The 18,842-nt window shown below is 40.0% G+C and overlaps 1 protein-coding gene across 2 annotated transcripts in view; it reads left to right on the top strand.

Annotated features, from left to right (window-relative positions):
• The window catches only part of LOC145681060 (C2 domain-containing protein 5), a 244,052-nt gene that overhangs the window by 151,273 nt on the left and 73,937 nt on the right, over positions 1-18,842 (top strand). The gene's annotated exons all lie outside the window — the stretch shown is intronic.

The raw sequence follows: 18,842 nt of genomic DNA, 5'->3' as shown, positions 1-18,842 counted from the left end.
AGAAAAATTGTCATAATTTTAGCTAAATCCTTTGACATTTTTGAGTAGAACTGAGAATGGATGGTCACCCAGTGTCATATAGAGGACAGGATATCTCTGTGATGTGACTTGAAAAATTCAGAATTCTTAAGATCTCTACGAGATGAGCAATGAAATAAGTGTGCTCGTGTGTGCAAGAATCCCTTTTTTCTTTGAGAACAGTTTATCACATTCCGCTTCGGAGAAGAAAGAATATTTTTCAATAATGAGTTCTTAAGTTAGATGCAGATATTTCAATGTAGGCTCACAGTCAATAAAAGGCATGGGGATATAATTCTAAATTTTCTCTGCACAGGGAATAATACTAAAAATAGTTACTCTTAAATTTTATGTTGGCCTTTTGCGACCTAGTTCAATCTATATTTTGTTGAAGCTATTATCTTGTTCGAATATTCTGGCGTAAGACAAATTCTAAGACATTTAGCTAAGATTAACTAGAGAGAGTTACTAGGAGAGTATATCAGAAATAGGATGGGCAGTTTTTTTCCTCTCTAGTTATGTAAACGGGTATATGAAAAGTGAAACCGCGGGAGTAAGAGTTGAGAAATAAATTGAGAAGTCTTAGTAAGGGTACGTCGTATACAAGAACTGAATAATTATGACTTCATTACATCTTTCAATTTGCATATATCAGTTAATAACTGTAAAGAGTAACATTATAGTGACAGCTACAGAAGAAACACGAGAAACTAATTGCAATATACCGCGAAATCGAAGTGAATACACCCGAAGAATTCTTGGCGTTTTATTTCTTGCAGCAAGCATTTTTATTCATTCATTCTTAAGTAATGATTTTCGTCGTTGTCTGCTTTATTTAAACACAAAAATCAAAACGAGACCGAGACCGCTATTTGTCGATAGAGACAAGATCCAGACTGTATGCGGTTTGTCTCGATTCCGTCTCTAGTGATATTCCGTTGGGACTTCATGTAATTCTGATCCCATGTTAAGTTCTAAGTATAGGTCTCACATAGCTTTGGTGCTGAAGAGGACGTTAAACTTCAAATCAATCACCCATCCCTAGTGGTGGATAAACATTGTGTCCGTGGCTTCACCCTGTGTTGTCCCATTTTCTTCCACATTGTTATTGCATCAATTTGTTTATATTTATTCACTCTCATTAGTCATGCATCTCCGTTAGCGTAAGGGGATAACTTTTAAATATTAAATAAATAAATAAATAAAAATGGAACAATAAGCTGAATATAAGACATTTATTTTCAAATTTGATTCTTAAAAATTAGTTGTATGAGACGACAAATTAAAGATTTTATCCATTTTACTTTTTCTAATATGCTAGAAAATGCCTCTCAGTTCGCTTTGGCCATGGCCTGAGTATATCCCCAGAGTTTGTTCAACACACCCGATGTTGAAAGTCCCGCAAGAAAGCTTGAACTCAACACAATCCATTCTATTATCTGTTCCGGCTAGTCTCGAAAAGGAGACAAGCAATTACTATATCCTTCCGATGTTCGAAACTATGATTGGAAACCTGATGCACACACTCTGGGGCCGCGATGGCTCAGTGGTAGAACGTTCTCCTCTAGTGCATGGGATCCTTGATTCGATCCCAACTCGCGTACGTGGGTTTTCTCGGAGTTCTTCCGTTTTCTCCCACTTTCTTCATTTCACAATTTCATTCATATCTCATCATCACCGTCTCCTTTAGCCTAGCCGGCATGACGGTAGGATGTAAAACTTAAAGATTTCATTTCATTTGATGCACACACTCTCCGCAAGCGGGATGAAGAAGATGAAGCTATATATGTAAATTTTGACAATCTCGTGTTGTGCGGAGTACTTGTAGCAAGAAAGAGAAAACCTTCGAAAGGTTAAAAACAAAAAATAAACAAGTGAATTTCGTTTGACAGTATGAAACGAGAGAGTTCCAAACTATGGGAATTCAATATTCAAACTTGTAGTAGTACATCTATAAGTACTTATTACAACAGAGGAATAAGATCAAAGATAGATTCTGTGCCTCGGACGCTGACTCCGTATAAAAAAGTCATTACTCACTATCTCATACTATGTTTGCTCTGTGGGGATTAACATTAAAACCGGAAGTACTAATTGGTGTCTGTCACTTCTGGTTGCAGTAAAAAGAATGAAATAAGAGGTGAAATATGTTCTTGGTGCTAAGTCCATGTCAAAAATCTGGTTGTCGCTAGCTATTTCCGTTTTATCCATTATGCTGTCAGTGTTATAATCAAATAAACCTAATTTTCATCACTTTCGGTTGCAACAGATGGCTAAAAGTCCGTAAAAAGCTAATTCTTGGGGCGCTGAATCTGTTAGAAGCCATCTTTGATATCCCTTACCGTTTTCGCTCTATAGAAATAAGTATTGAAATCAAAAGTACTACTAAATCATAACCACTTCCGGTTTTGATAGAATGTTGCGTCTGATGATGGTGTATTCTCTTGAGATGGTGAATCAATGCTAAAATCTGTCTACGGTTGATTTCTGCCACTTCCGATTTTAGAGCGTTAACGGAAGATTTGGGACTTATTCTTAGGATCTCTGAATCAATTACAGAAAAACACATCTCGGTATCTCTTATTATCTGTTTTGCTCTATGGAAAAGTGTTGGAACCGGAAGTACTAGTAAATTTCAGCCACTTCCGGTTTCGCTAGAGTATTACAGGTGGTGATATATTCTTTTGAAACGCTGAACCGATTGAAAAAAAAACTCTTTTCACGGTCACATTTTTATTCTATGTTTAACCGGAAATGGTTAATTTCAGCCACTTCCGATTTGAATGAGAGGTTAACGGAGGATATGGAATTTATTCTTAGGTTGCTGAATCGATTACAAAAAATTGCTTTTTGATATATCTTACCGTTTTTGCTTTGATAATCTGTCGACAGCCAGCCAGATGGACGAACGGACATAGCCATTCTATAAAACTTCTGACACTGCGTAGCATAGTTTGGAAGTCTAGAAAAGAAAGAAAAGATTGTTCTGACCGTGGCCTTCACATCGAACTCAGTCGGTAGTGGAAGAATATATACTAGCCAGGTGAGAGGTTCAGCTGTTTTGAATTATCGACTCCTTCGACCTCCTTTTGTAGGTCGAGAGAAATATGGTATAAAATGATCGCTCTTGTTTTCATTATCTTCAGATCGGCCCGAGTTATTCCATTTTTCATTGGGGATGGAGAAATTTTCATCCTCTGCTTTTCATTCACAGTTTGGGTTTGTGAATTTCCTGCAAATAGCTTTTTGTTGTTTGCAACCTGTTTCAGTGGTCTTGCGCTTTCTTTCTTTCCTCTTGAGGAATAATGAACCTCGTCACAAAAGATTTGTTCTTAAAACACCAACCATTTTTACTTAATAGCAGGTCAATCTTTGCACGTTTTAAGAATTCTGAGCCGACTACTGTCTCTAAAATAAGTTGTTCAATTATAAAGAACCTTTGGACAAAGATCTTCTGGCAAATAAATAAATAAATAAATAAATAAAACAGTTAAACAACCTTCTTAGCTATTACAGACTCTTGGCTAAAAAATATTTTCAGTAACGCTTTCGCATTCGCTCCTATTTCGATCCATCTGTTGGTCATTTCTGTGTTAGTCATGTACGCGCCTTTGGCGTGGGAGACTCGGTTTCTATTCCCGGCGGGAGCTCATGTGGTTCGGATTCCACGTTAATCAGCAGGTCTGCGTCTCATATAGCCTCGCTGCTGAACGGGACGCTAAACTAAATTCAACTCAAACTCTGTGTTAGTCATACATATAGTATTGCCTGAATCAAAACGGATGTCGACAGGTTCGTAATAAAAGAAATCATAAGCAAACGGGTGTGAATTTCTTTTCTTTACAGGCTCTAGTTTTCTGCCAGTGGTTATATTCTCTTTCTCACCAGATCAGTCCTTTCTCTTCAAGAGGGGCACAGTGGCTCAGTGGTAGAGCGTTCACCTCCAGTGCTTGGGGTCTCTCGTTCGATCCCAACTTGCGCCGTGTGGACTTCGTAGTAGACAAACACCGTGCTCGTGGGTTTTCTCGGGGTTCTCCCGTTTCCTCCACTTTCTTCATTCCACTATTTCACTCATCTCTCATCATCACCGTCTCCTTTTAGCCTAACCGGTATAACCGTGGGACGTAATATGTAAAGATTCATTTTTCTTTCTCTTCAACTTCGGAAAAAGTTACTTGTATGACACGCAAATGATAGGAAAAAAAACTTTCTCTTCTTTTTTCGCTACTTTTGGCTTGACTTCAACATTTTTTTTAGAAATTGTATGTTGAAAATGTCCTGGGTCCAGCTCCTCTTCTGAAATTTCGGGTACACTCTGTATATCTGGTAATTTAGGAGTGACCACGGCCAGTTTGGGTCTACCGCTTTCATTATGCTGTTTTGCATACTGCAACTCTTCAAGCAAATATTGAATACGCGATCATATGTTTCCAAAGCCTTTAAAATACGTAGCAAATTTTCTCATGCATCAAATTCTTTATTTCAGATGTACTGTAGTCAAAATTTGGTTTATTTATTCTTTTTCTGAAGGCGGAGTTCTCGAACATGAATATAGGAGAGCTATGTGTCGTACAAAACACGCGAGGAAGTCTTGAGACTTCTCTGCTTTCCTAGAAATTTGGTCTTCAAATTCCCTTTGATACTTAAAGCTGAAATACCCACAAAGAAAACTATCCTAAAATTCTTCAAAACTAGCAGAAGGTGACTTAAAATTGTACCATTGTTTACTACTTTCCCCCAAAAGTACGGAACTGTTTTCTACAATATCAGTTAGAGAAATATTCTTTCTCTTCGTATATTGTTTTATTGAGTCTAAGAACTCAAAAAAGGATCTTCAATTGGTAACCCTCAGGCTAACTTAATATTAGGTTCCCTAGAAGGCTAACTTTGCTACTAGTTTATACTATCTCATTTTTTAGATAGTACGATGAGCAGTAATGTTAGTATAGGAGTAGTATGAGCAGTAATGTTAGTGTAGGAATTTTCTCTGCAATAGGCTGTTTGTTGAAGTAATTCTTAAAGTAAGAATAATGGTTTTTAACTCATTACTTACTCTGCTTCTATAAGGACGTTGGGTTTTTTATGTTTTGGTAAAGAGAGTTGTAGTGGAGTCACTTTGAATCTAGTCTATTAACTGGGCTAGTCTTCAAAAATTGTAGTTTGAACTCTGTGTACTGAGTTCATGTCCTTTATTGAAGGCAGGTACGAGATCGACCTGTCTGTTAGAGAAAGGCTGAGTGCATCCTTTTGAATGGAAGGGAAGTCAACTCGACCATAATAGGACTTTACCTTAGAATACCTAGTTCGTATTCGGACTAATAAAATCCCTTTTGAGGTATTTTCCTTTCCTTTATCTAACCTTGCTCCTTAAAGAGAATTTTAGTTAGAATCCTTAATAGAGACTATCACGGTTGGGATTAGGCCCAGTTAGCACAGCCAAGCAGGACATTACAAGCAATGGAGCTCTTTACATATAGGCGGCGATCTGTCGCTTGGGTGTTGGAGGAGGGAGCTAGTGTTGCCAGGAAAGAGTAGAGTGGTTGCCATAATTTGGATGTGTGTGTGTGTTTTACGTATATATATATATATATATATACGCGTGTGGAGTGTGTTTGTGTATGTTTTTATGTTCTAGCCTAAGGACACCTGCAGTGCTTTTAACCAAACTTGTTACATATAGGGTGGCCCCAAAGTAGGTATACACCCCTGCATTGATCAAGTGTAACATTCTAGTTTATGGATTTATTTTCTTCGACTGTTCCGGGCTTAAGTTATAAGTAAAAAGACGTTAAGAACAAATAATAAAGAAACAAGGTCTACCTATTTAATAACAATAAGAAATGGCATAAAATACGGAACGGTACTGTATACCTACTTTTGGGCCATCCTGTACAATATATGTGAAAAGATGACATGTAAAAATATCGAAAACGACCGATACTACCGAAGTGTCGAATCCATAGGTCGTTGATTAAAACGAGTCCATCCAAATCAATACATTTTTTTTCTATGTAATAGAAGATTGGGATAAATGTGCGGGCAGCGCTGGGCAAATGAGTCTTGTAATTCTATAAATTTCTGGTACCCCAAGCTTGAAATATATACTATCAAATATTTCAACAATATTACATATTTTACAGTCTTTTGCTATTTATTTATCTACTACTAGCATATATTACCCGCTTCGCTGGGTTGATATAAATAATTTAAATGCACACTGATATTGCTCATTTTGGATCATTTTAATGCATGTCATCCCTCCTCATCCCCCAAGTGTCAGGGCTGAAAATGGATTTGAACAGCATCAGAAGTGTCACTGTTCATTTCGGCGACCGCAAGAACTATAGATTCAACAGTAGTATCTGTTATTTTTGACCATTTATATATATACATATACATATATATTTCCCCCTCCCCTATGTTGCGGGCATTTGCATCGGAAATGTCACCGTTCATCTCAGCGACGTCAAAAAATGTGGATACAGCACGAATATCGGTTATTTTCGATGATTTTAAATATCTCTTCCTCACCCTCCCTCAAGTTGTGGGTTTGAATTTGGATTTAAACGGGATCGAAAGTACAACTGCTCATCTAAGGGATCCAGAAAACTATAAATTCGACACTGATAGTGGCCATATATATATCCCCTCCCCAAGTGGCGGGGCTGATTTTAGATTTAACCCGGATCGGAAATGTCACTGTTCATCTGAATGATTCCGTAAACTATGGATTAGACACTAATATTAGTCATTCTCGATCATTTTTAAATGTTTATTCCCCTCCCCTACGTTGTACCCTCCCCCTCTCCAACTATCAGGGCTGAACTTCGAATCAAAACAGCATCAGAAGTGTCACTGTTTCTCTCATCGAGCCCGAAAACAATGGATTAAACACTAATATCGGTCATTTTTGATCAATATGAAGTTTCTCTCCCCCTCCCCTACGTTGCACCGTCAAACTGAATAGCCTAAAGAATCCGTGCCCCTAACTCATGTATGTTGAAAATTTGATTGAGATCGGTAGGGTGGTTCAAGAGTGATGAAGTCACAAAGGCAGTCATTTTTATTTTATTTTATTATTATTTTTTTTTTACATATATCTCCCCCTCTCCCTCTGCTACGTTGGCTCGTCAAAGTGAAACGATAAAAAACTCCCAAGGCCCGACCGTCGTATATGTTGAAAATTTGATCGAGATTGGTTGGTTGGTTCAAAAGTTATTAGGTTTTATTAGTTTTCATTTATACGCCCCCTCCACTTCCCCTCCACTAGGATTTACCGTTAAAGTGAAATTGCAGATATGTTTTCGTATCCGAAATTCATGTATCTTGAAAATTTGATTGAGATCGGGCGGATAGTTCAAGAGTTATTAAGTTACAAAAATAGTCACTTTCAGTCTTATATAAATTGATTTTTATATATCTTCTCCCTCCCCCTTCTCTAGGTTGCACCGTAAAAAGTGAAATGACGAAAACATCCCAGGCCCGAACCCTATCAATGTTGAAAATTTGATCAAGATCGGTCTGGTGGTTCGAGAGTTGCTTAATTTATTTTTATAAATTTCTCCCCTCCCCTAAGTTCTACCGTTAAAGTGATATGATAAAAACCACCTCAGGTCCGAACCTCATCTATGATGATTTTTTTAAAGATAGGTCGGGTGGTTTAAGCGTGATGAAGTCACAAAGACAGTCACTTTTATTTTTACTTTTTTGACATATATCTCCCCCCTTACCCTCCCCTTCGTTGCACTGTAAAAGTGAAATGAAGAAAACATCCCAGGCCCGAACCTTATCTATGTTGAAAGTTTGATCGAGATCGGTTGGGTGGTTCAAGAGTTACTAAGTTTTATTCATTTTGACATATTTTCCCTCCTCTCCTCCCCTCCCCTAAGATCTACTTTCAAAATGAAATGATAAAAAACTTCCCAGGTTTGAACTTCATATATGTCGAAAATATGATTGAGATCGATCGGATGGTTCAAGAGTTATTAATTCACAAACATAGTCACTTTTATTTTTATATTTATTGATTTTTGTATATTTCCTCCTCCACCCCCTCCCCGACGTTGCTCCGTCAGAGTCAAATGATAATAATCATCCCAGTCCCAAACTTCACCTACATTGAAAACTTGATCGAGATCTGTTGGGCGGTTCAAGAGATTAAGAGTCACCAACATAGTCACTTTCAATTCTATAATATAGATTTTGCTATATATATTTTGTTACATAAAAATTCTTAATCCGGATTTTAGTAATAATACTGTAATGTACCTTAGCAAACGGCCACCTGACCTATCTTGATCAAACTTTCAACATAGATAAGGTTATGGCCTGGGACGTTTTCCTTATTTCACTTTTACGGTGGAACCTAAGGGAGGGGGTGGGGGAGATATATGTAAAAAGAATAAAAATAAAAGTGACCGTCTTCGTGAATTCATCACGCTTTAACCACAGGACCGATCTTAATCAAATTTTCAATATGGATGAAGTTCGGACTTGGGGTGGTTTTTATCATATCACTTTGACGGTAGACCTTAGGGGAGGGGAAGGGGACAAATCTATAAAAATAAATAAAAACTTAATAATTCTTGAACCACCCAACCGATCTCGATCAAATTTTCAACATAGATGACGTTCGGGCTTGGGATATTTTTTATCATTTAACTTTGACGATGCAACGTAGGGGAGAGGGAAGCGGAGATATATGTAAAAAAAAATAAAAATGAAAGTGACTGTCTATGTGACTTCACTCTTAAGCCACTTGACCGATCTCGATCAACTTTTCAACATAGATGAGGTTCGGGCCTGGGGTGGTATTTATCTATTCACTTTGACGATATAACTTAGGGGAGGAGGTAGGAGGAGAGATATATAAAAATAAATAAAACTTAATAACTCTTGAACCACCGGACCGATCTCGATCAAATTTTCAACCTAGATTAAGTTCGAACATGAGATGATTTTTGTCATATCACTTTGACGATGTAACTTAAAGGAGGGGAAAGACATTTACAAATGATCGAAAATGACCGATATATATATATATATAAAATCAAAATTACCAATATCAATATCGAATTCATACTTTCCGGGGGTTGCTGAGATGAACAATGATATTCCCGATGCCGTGGCCCGCAACATGGGGAGGAGAGGGAATATATAAAAATCATCGAAAATGATCAATTTCAAGGAGCGCTTTAGTAATAGTAAAAAATGACTAACGAAACATATTACTATTTTTTCTTAATTTAACCCAGCGAAGTGGGTAATTGATGCTAATAATAATAATAATAATAATAATAATAATAATAATAATAATAATAATAATAATAATAATAATAATAATAATACCTACAGACCAACCTTGGGCTCAGTGGTTGAGTGTTGACTTGAGATTCTGGGATAGATCTCAACCACCGACTATCCTGAAAAGACTTAATCCTGGTCTTCCCAGTCACAACAGGCGAATATCGGGAGGTATTTTAAATATCCAGAACCAGGCCGCTATTTTGCTCAAGTCTATCAATTATGGAAAGAGTATAGAGAAACCTCCTTCAAGATACCACTTCTCTAAAAAAAGGGTGAACTTATGTGTGTCTCTTACTTTTTTTCTTCTTGTCGTTGTTTATTTTCTGTTTGTCTTAACAAGCCGAGTAGAAGACACTTTTTGCGTCTGTGGTCTTTTTGCAACGTTGATGCTAGTGGTCTACTGTTCCACACTTAGTTACATGCATGGGGAGCATACCCGCAACCGTTCGGTCTATTTAGTGGACGGGTTCCGCAAGAATGTAATGCACCCCACCCGTAGTTCCTCAATACGCTATTGATTGCTTGTGCACAAGTGCATCGTCAGAATTTGTCCCCTAATTCTGACTCGCCTAAGCGATGTAACCCACATTCTCTGAGGGAGTGCGATACGCCCACTGCGCGGCCAGACCGAAGTCCTGAGTGCCTACCAGTAGATCTACTGGTTGAGGCAGACTGCTAGAGAGCCAGTCCTACCATGCTCTGCAGGCATGGCGCCCAAGCGTTATAAGGCAAGTTCACCGTTACCCAGATTCCTGGGATTGGCTCCCACAAGCTACCGAATCCCACGGTATGACCACAGCCCGGCAGAGTCCAACTCAAATCCGGGGCCCCAGGCAATGCCCGAGGGAGCTTGTTCAATCAAGGCCCTGCCTACCTCTATCGTTCAACTGCCAACCGCCTTGTCGTGTAGAGGTACCACGCACACGTCAAGATACTCCCGTATCTCATCCCGGACCCAATGGTACGTGTTAAGTCACCATTTGAGTTTGGTGCCGGCTCATATCCCACAGTTTCCTCCCTTTAGCAGGATCAGAACCGTTACCCAGATTCCTGGGATTGGCCCCTTCCCCACCTCCGTTTGGTCCCCCCACAGGGAGGAGTCATACACTCCCCCCGGTAAGGTCGTCCAAGCAATACGGGACTTTCTCTAATTACGGTAGAGGCACACCGTGCATTACCAGAGCCAATGACTGATGTAGACCGTTTGCTCAAAGGCAGACATTGTCATTTGGGAGCCGTGTCTTCCCTGGTAGGCCCGCCCAAACAATACGGGGCTACCTATCTTTTACGTGTTTAGGTACCACGTACACGTTGTAGCAAAGCTACTTGTCCGAAACCCAATGGTACGTGTAGACCACCATTAGAAGGGACACCCACACCCTTCCTTGGTAGAGCCGTTCAAACAATACGGAACTACCTCAAGGACTTTTTGCAACCACTACAGCACGACAAGAGTCACAAAGTTTTGTTTCTTCAGGTACACAGCAACCCTGCTCGCATATTTTTCATTCGCGGCAAAACGCCGGGTAATATGAAAGGGTACACTTCTCACGCGGCAAACTGCCGCGAGCGGTGACGGCAAATCGCCGCCTCAATGTGAAAGAAGCGTTAGTTACCAGAGGTTATACGTAAATAGTGAGATTATAAAATAGAGATAATATATCGGGTGTTGCAAAATAAGTGTTACAACTCTTGGGAGGTTACTCCTGCCACTGAGACAAGAAAAAAAGTTCTCTTGAACTTGCGGCTATCGGACATAGTTTTGGGTCTACAAGGTGCCGAAAGCGTGGGAAAATGACTTTCGGACGCCAATAGTTCGGAAACTATCCAACGTAAAGAGGGCGGATAAAAAATTCACTGAAGAAGTCATACCTGCTGCATTGAATTTTGCATGTTTCACAATCCTACCATGCACCCGCATGGGATTCCCCAAAGGAACGTAGGGAGTCCCGGATAATCTGCAAAATGGAAATTGGTCTAAATGGATATGAATTGATAGGGTTTCTACCAGGTAACAATAATTCGTTTGTATTAAGTCGATATCTGGAACAAATACAAAATGGCGGACACCTTCATGCCCGTTGTGTGTGGTTGCATAATCGCCAGGTGCGGATGCTGGCCAGCAGTGACTTTCTGAATATTAAGTGTAGCGAATTTGTACTCAAATGCTCTAGAAAGACATCTAGAGTGTCGGTAGAGCACAACAGATGAATCAGGGTGATTCACATGTGTGGAAACACTTAACGAAAAATGCCCAGAAATGCACTCATACCCATTAAACGTGAGTTCAAAGCGTCGGAAATGTAAGGAATAGTATCAGGAACATGAAAGTCATTGTCAATTCACCAATAGTATTTCATCAATTCGATGCAATATGATCTGCACGGTTGCATACCAATAAGGATGCAAGAACTGAGGCCAAGTTTGAAATTGTGCAAGAGGACTCACTAAGAAACTGGGTAAACTCAAGGAATGTCAGTATGGGATCGCATGATCGATATTGAAATGTGGCCAATGTGTGTGTTGTCCAATTGTACCAATGTCCCTCTGTGTTTGGGACATTGTTCCACAGTCGACACATGAAAAATATCTCTTAATCCATGGTTCAAATTCTGATAGAACGTGAAAATAACAAACTTGTAACATCTCCCACGTCTTTTGGGACATATGACGTACTCAAAATATAGGAAACTGCCTCCAGAAATTCGTATCTTACACACAGTGCACATGCCAAGACAAAGACGAAAATGAACCAATTTGGCACATGTAACACTACTGCTGAAACACCATACATATGGAAAATAAAACGACATGAGAAATAGGAAGAAACGTCTTAAAGCTCTGATTGTTTACAACTGTGCAGTAGGAGTAACAGAATGAAACACACAAGCATGTCGGGAGGCTGTACAAGAGTGCTTGCCAAACAAAGTGGGTACTCCTCAAAGAAGTGAATACAGAGAAAGTGAAGCTCCCTCGAAGCCTCAGGGCTAGAGTGCTCGCGTGGTCGCAGTTTCCTATCCTACTGGGAGCTCACGGCCTCAGATTTAAGACCTGAGTAGTTATTTTCCTATTTTTCGCACGTGGTACGGTGTCTCAGCAGTGGTGGGACATGTTGACATTTGTCCATTAGCTACATGTCGATATCAACACACACATTGGCCACATTTCAAGATTGATCATGCGATCCCACTAGTGACATTCATTTAGTTTACCCAGTTTTTTAGTGAGTCCCCTTTCACAATTTCAACTTGGCCTCAGTTGTTGCATCCTTATTGTATGCAACTGTGCACATCATATTGCATCGGATTAAAAGAATATTGTTGGTGAACTGGCAATGGCTTTCATGTTCCTGACGTAAATCCTTACATTTCCGACGCTTTGAACTCACGTTTACTGACTATGAGTGCTTTCTGGACAGTTTTCGTCACATGTTTCCACACATATGAATCACCCTGCTTCACCTGTTGTGCTCTACCGACACTCCAGAAGTGTTTCTAGAGCATTTGAGTACATATTCGCTACACTTAATACTCAGAACGTCACTGCTGGCCAGCATCCGCACCTGGCGATTATGCAACCACACACAACGGGCATGAAGGTGTCCGCCATTTTGTATTTGTTCCAGATATCGACTTAATACAAATGAATTATTGTTACCTGTTAGAAACCCTATCAATTCATATCCATTTAGACCAATTTCCATTTTGCAGATTATCCGGGACTCCCTACGTTCCTTTGGGGAATCCCTTGCGGGTGCATGGTAGGATTGTGAAACATGCAAAATTCAATGCAGCAGGTATGACTTCTTCAGTGAATTTTTTACCCGCCCTCTTTACGTTGGATAGTTTCCGAACTATTGGCGTCCGACAGTCATTTTCCTACGCTTTCCGCACCTTGTAGATCCGAATCTATGTCCGATAGCCGGAAGTTCAAGAGAACTTTTTTTCTTGTCTCAGTGGCAGGAGTCACCTCCCAAGGGTTGTAACACTTATTTTACAACACCCGATATAAATGATCGATGATTTAAAATAGAAGAAAATATTGGGACTTGAAAATGGAACTTGGGACCATTTTTGTGGGCCATCTTGAAAACAGTGCCTCATATCAAAAATTGTTTTCTACAAAAAATTGTTCAATTTTCCAAGCTCTTTTGAACGAGATATCACTCGACCTATGTTTCCGTTTGAAAATTTCACGTACATCCCATCCCTCAAAGAGGAGGGCGGGGGGAACCTCGTGTTTGACCCATTTTTTTAAGGCCCCTTTGTTTTGTACATTGACTCTTAACATTTTTCTCATTTGATTTATAGTTCGCGAGATATTGGCTTGTAAAACTTATTTTGATCACCCTGTATATATATATAAGGACCACCAAAGGCAGAATAATATATACAAGGGGTGGCCCAAAAGCTCCCGGAATATTGTTGTTGTTTTGGGATTTGTGATGCAGTTACAATGAATCTTGTACAGAATACTCCTTGGGCTGCCTAATTCTGAATTTGATAAATGTGAACAGGTATAATAGACAGTGTACAAGTAGTGTAGATAAACGGAGGAGTGTGTGGTGCACAATGTCATAGAACGCGCAAAAATCAAGTTCAAGCGCAAATTGGGGTAATCTGCTTCGGACACTTCGATAGCCTTAAAAGCAGTTTAGCACCATTGGATGTTTGGCTCTCCCAAAGCTAAAAATAGGTCTCAAAGGTACCCGTTTCGACCCCGTAGAAGAGATCAAAACCACGCTGAACTTCTGAGGATACTAAAAGACAGAGGCCTTTCGTCGGTGTTTCCACCAATCACAGGAGCGGTAAAACAAGTTTGATTATGTTCCGAAGGTGCCAACTTTGGAGGTGATTAAGTAAATATGTTCTTATATTGTGGTAATAAAGAGCTACAACAAACTTCCGAGAACTTTTTGACTGGTTCTCGTATATAATATATATATCATGTGTATATTACCCCCAAGCATACCCATTTACATCGGAACGATATTTTACAAATGGCGAAAATAAGTTCGTACGCCATTTCTGCGCTGTTTATGTTTCACTGTACACAATATTCTTTCGCGTCCAGAATCGCCTATTTGGAAGATATAAAGAAAATTCACTCGTAATTTTGTGTTCTTCGTAGTGCGTTTTCATACAACTATGTTTAATAATAACTCAGTTTTTCCTGATTATCTGGGTACCCCAGCCTGTTTACTGGACATGTACAGAGTTTGTGACGTTAGAAACGCAGTGGCTCAGTGGTAGAGCGCTTACCTCTGGTGCTTGGGGTACCGGGTTCGGTCCCAGCCCCCGCCAAGTGAACTTTGTGGTAGACACCGTGTGCGTGGATTTCCTCGGGGTTCTCCCGTTTCCTCCCACTTTCTTCATTCCACCATTTCATTCATTACTCATCATCACCGTCTCCTTTAGCCTAACCGGCATAACCGTGGGACGTAAAACTCCAAGATTTCATTTCATTTTTCTAAAACAGAAAACAGGATAAAGGAGTTGAAAACTCAAGGCACATTCTTCAAGGATTGATGAATATATGCCTTTTCCACATGTATGTGCACATTAAAATATTCAATGTTGGGTCTGTTCCAGCTAATTTTTTCCGTCAAAATAATAAGTAGAGGTCTGCGCCGATATAAAATATCGCATCCGTACCGCATCCGCACCCGTACCCGCATCTGCAACATCTCTATCCGCATCTGCATCCGCATATAATGAGGTAGCAAATATATACGATTTACATATTCTATAATAGTTATGATTCCGAAAATATTTTAAAACACATTTTAAATAGTGTATAATTTTTCTGATTCAAACGAAACAATACATTATGTCAATTTTGTAGTGATCAAATACCAACTACGCTAAATAAAATGTGATATAAACCGTGCAGATACAAATTAGAAATTAGTGAACGATCTATGTACTTACCAAGGTCTTCAAATGCAGATGTAGGAAACCATATCTGCAAAGAAAAGAAATATATATCCGCAGATATCCATTTTGATGTGGATATCCGCATCCGTGCAGACCTCTAATAATAAGTACTAAAAAAAGAAAAAAAAAAGCATGCGTATGTCCAGATTTTCCATCATTTAAGTTCAAAATTATTTTCTTTGAATAGATTCTACTTATTAAAGGTAATTCCACACAATATACGGAATTCTATGAAAATTCAGGTGATCGTAATTTCTGCCCCCTGCATTAAGTACTGAGTTCTGCTGAACATAAGTTCATTATATACATTGTCACGTACGTATAATTATAAATGAATGGATGTATGATGGAAATTAATGTTTTTCCTTCCCACTCGGGAGATACCGGACTCACTTATCGATGGCCATCCTTATTAAAGTTTTTCCAAAATTTTCCTCAGTTCCAGTAGGAAATACTGAGATGATACCGTGGCCAATTTTTTTTCGCATTCAGTAGAGCGTCGATTATCCGAAGTAATTGGGGGACATGGGTGTTCGGAAAACTGGTTTGTTCGGATAATCGAACTGTACTGTACTGTACTGTACTGTACTTCTACAGCCAGTGCCAAACCGACAGAAGTGTGCTGATTGTTGAAACACAGCGACTGGCGGCTTGGCCGGTCAGCAGCGCCTTATGAAGGCCTCATTAGAAGCAATGTTCCGCCAGCGGTGGCTCAGTGCGGCGACTACTGTGGGAAACTTGGTTTGGGAGTGAGGGGGATGATGGACGCGCTCTACTGTATATCGTTTCTCTGTTATGCCCTGTAAGCTAAAGGGAAATGATGAGTGATCAAAATGAATGATAATGAAAGAATTGGTGGAGTGAGAATGTGGGAGGAAACAGCGGTAACTCGAGAAAGCCCACGGATACGATGTTGTCCACCAAAAACTCAGATGGCCCAGTCTCTAGCCAGGGACCCATCGCAGCTAAGGTGAGCACTCTGCTGCAGAGCCACTTTGTTATTATTGTTGATTTTTAATATCTCTGAGTAAATTGGCTCTGCACGCTCATTAAATAACCAAATACAGTTATTGTTCTTAAATACCTGCTAAGTAATTATTGTTGCTTCCTGTATCAAAGTTTGGTATGATTCATGGGATGTTATGCACTTTAGAATTCAAAGTAATTTCTTCTCAAGTGTGTACGTTCATGCTACATGCTTGGCGAAACGCGTTATGGATATTGCATTCTCGCGTACTATATGTAGTAGCAGTAAAATATTGTTACATCGAGTTTGCTTTCTGCTTTATATGTATAATGAAATGAGGAGCAATCTATGAAGTTCTCAGACAGTTTGTATCTGTACACATTCCTTTGTCGTTGTAATTTGCTGTTTATGATGGTATTTGAAGCATAAACTGAAACGTGGTACGGTACAAATAATATCTAGATAACTACATATGGCATCATTACGGCGACTTCCTCTTCGTAATTACAAGTGCAGACTCAAGGAATAGTTCTATTCATTATTTTATTTGCTTCTAAAAAAAAAAGTCATCTAGCATTTGAGATGCTACCCGGAACTCGTGTAATTTTATTTGCTGATTCACTAGTTTTTCGAGATTTTTTTTTAAGCTTTAGTAGGGAAATATAATTGGGTAGAGTGGTTGGTTCTCATACCTTTGATGCGTCTGGTTCTTGTTCTGATTCTCGGTAGGAGCATTTTACAAGTATTAATGTGCATCACTGTTAGAAGAAATGAAGCAACAGCAGACACAATCTGCCACTTAACAGTGTATATTGTTCACATGTAGCAAATATATAAATAAATATTTTTTAGCACGAAAAAAAACAACTTATCAACTGCATCAAATTGACAACGAACGACATACCATTCAACATACACACACACACACACACACACACACACACACACACACACACACACACACACACACACACACACACAAAAAAAAAAAAATCTTGAAAACCCATGCAAGAAATCCTTTAAGCACGTCATTTTGTTCGACTCGTGATCTATCATAGGGATGGCTAAAATTTTCCAGAATCCGAAGTCCAAATTCACTTTTCGGATTTCGGAAAGTAAAATTTTAGAATATATATACAGATGGTGATCAGAAAAATGGAAACACCTGAATGAAATTGCAAGTTACCAGATTAATATGCTGTCGGGCCACCTTTCGCCTTCAGAACAGCCTTGATGCGACGTGGGATGGAAGCATAGAGGTCGTGAATGGTAGCAAGTGGAATTTTACACCATTCCTTATGCAGGGCATCGGCCAGTTCTGTGAGAGAGGATGGAGGTGGAAATCGTCGCCGGAGTCGTGTTTCCAAGACGGACCACAGATGTTCAATTATGTTGAGATCTGGAGATTGGGCGGGCCAGGGGAGGTGTCGGACTTCATTCCGATGTTCCTCAAACTACGCTGCAACAACGCCAGCTGTGTGAATGGGTGCATTATCGTCCTGGAAGATGGCGTTATTGTCCGAGAACAACATCCGGACCATAGGATGCAAGTGGTCTCCTAAAATTGCGACATAATCGTTGGCAGTGATTCGTCTGCTAAGTGTGACCACAGGACCCAATGAAAACCATGATATTGCGGCCCACAACATCACCGAGCCGCCGCCATGTTTCACAGTTGGGCGGAGACACTGCAGATCATAAGCTTCTTTGAGCGTTCTCCACACATAAACACGGCCCGTGGTTGGGAATAGGGTGAAGGATGACTCATCCGACCATATCACACGTTTCCAGTCCTCAACGGTCCAAGTTGCATGGTCGCGGCACAATTTGCGGCGTGCGAAAGCGTTATGGTTCCTGATGAGCGGTTTGGCCTGTGCAACACGACACCGTAAGTTCATGTCATGTAATTCGCGGCGGACTGTGATTGTCGAAACAGGGTGGGGGACATGCTGATTGAGTTCCTCCGTCACTTGCTCCAGTGGCACTACGGTTCTGCGTTACAGTGCGCTTTAATACCCGGCGTGACCTGTCACTCATGATTTTCTTCCGCCCACTGTTCCGCTTCCAGATGTGGTTTTCCTGTGTGATCTGTAGGCCGTCATCACCTTCGACACTGTCCCACGCGACACACCTAACACAGTAGCCACTGTCGTCACACTGACTCCACATAACCGCGCACCAACAATTTGGCCTCTGAAAATCTGAGGTCTCTCATTTTACACTACCTCCGTCTGCTGCAGCCACTGGACACCGCTGTTCCACTGCGCCTGACGTAGTATGGAGACCGACCTAACACACCACCACCAGCGGTCCGGCGCTGCGGGCGCCACGACACCACTGCCAACCCATACATCTGACGTGTTGTCAACTGCAGGTGTTTCCATTTTTCTGATCACCATCTGTATATACAATATATGATTATGTAAATATATAATCATCATACATATTCTGCCGTTATTGGCAGGTCACTTTCCGTAACTGAGAAGCTTCCATGCTTCACGGTTTTTCGCTAACCTCTTTATCTTCACGTACGATTTTCAGCGAACTTAAAAAGCTCGATACTGAATTCTTTTTGTCTGTATGTGTGTCTGTTATTTGCGATTTTTTCAATTTTG

The sequence above is a fragment of the Thermobia domestica genome, chromosome 3 (genome assembly GCF_964235325.1).
Source record: "Thermobia domestica chromosome 3, izTheDome1.hap1.1, whole genome shotgun sequence".
Classification (NCBI taxonomy): Eukaryota; Metazoa; Arthropoda; class Insecta; order Zygentoma; family Lepismatidae; genus Thermobia; species Thermobia domestica.
The sequence above is the reverse complement of the archived record's forward strand: the minus strand, read 5'-3'. Positions and strand labels throughout refer to the sequence as shown.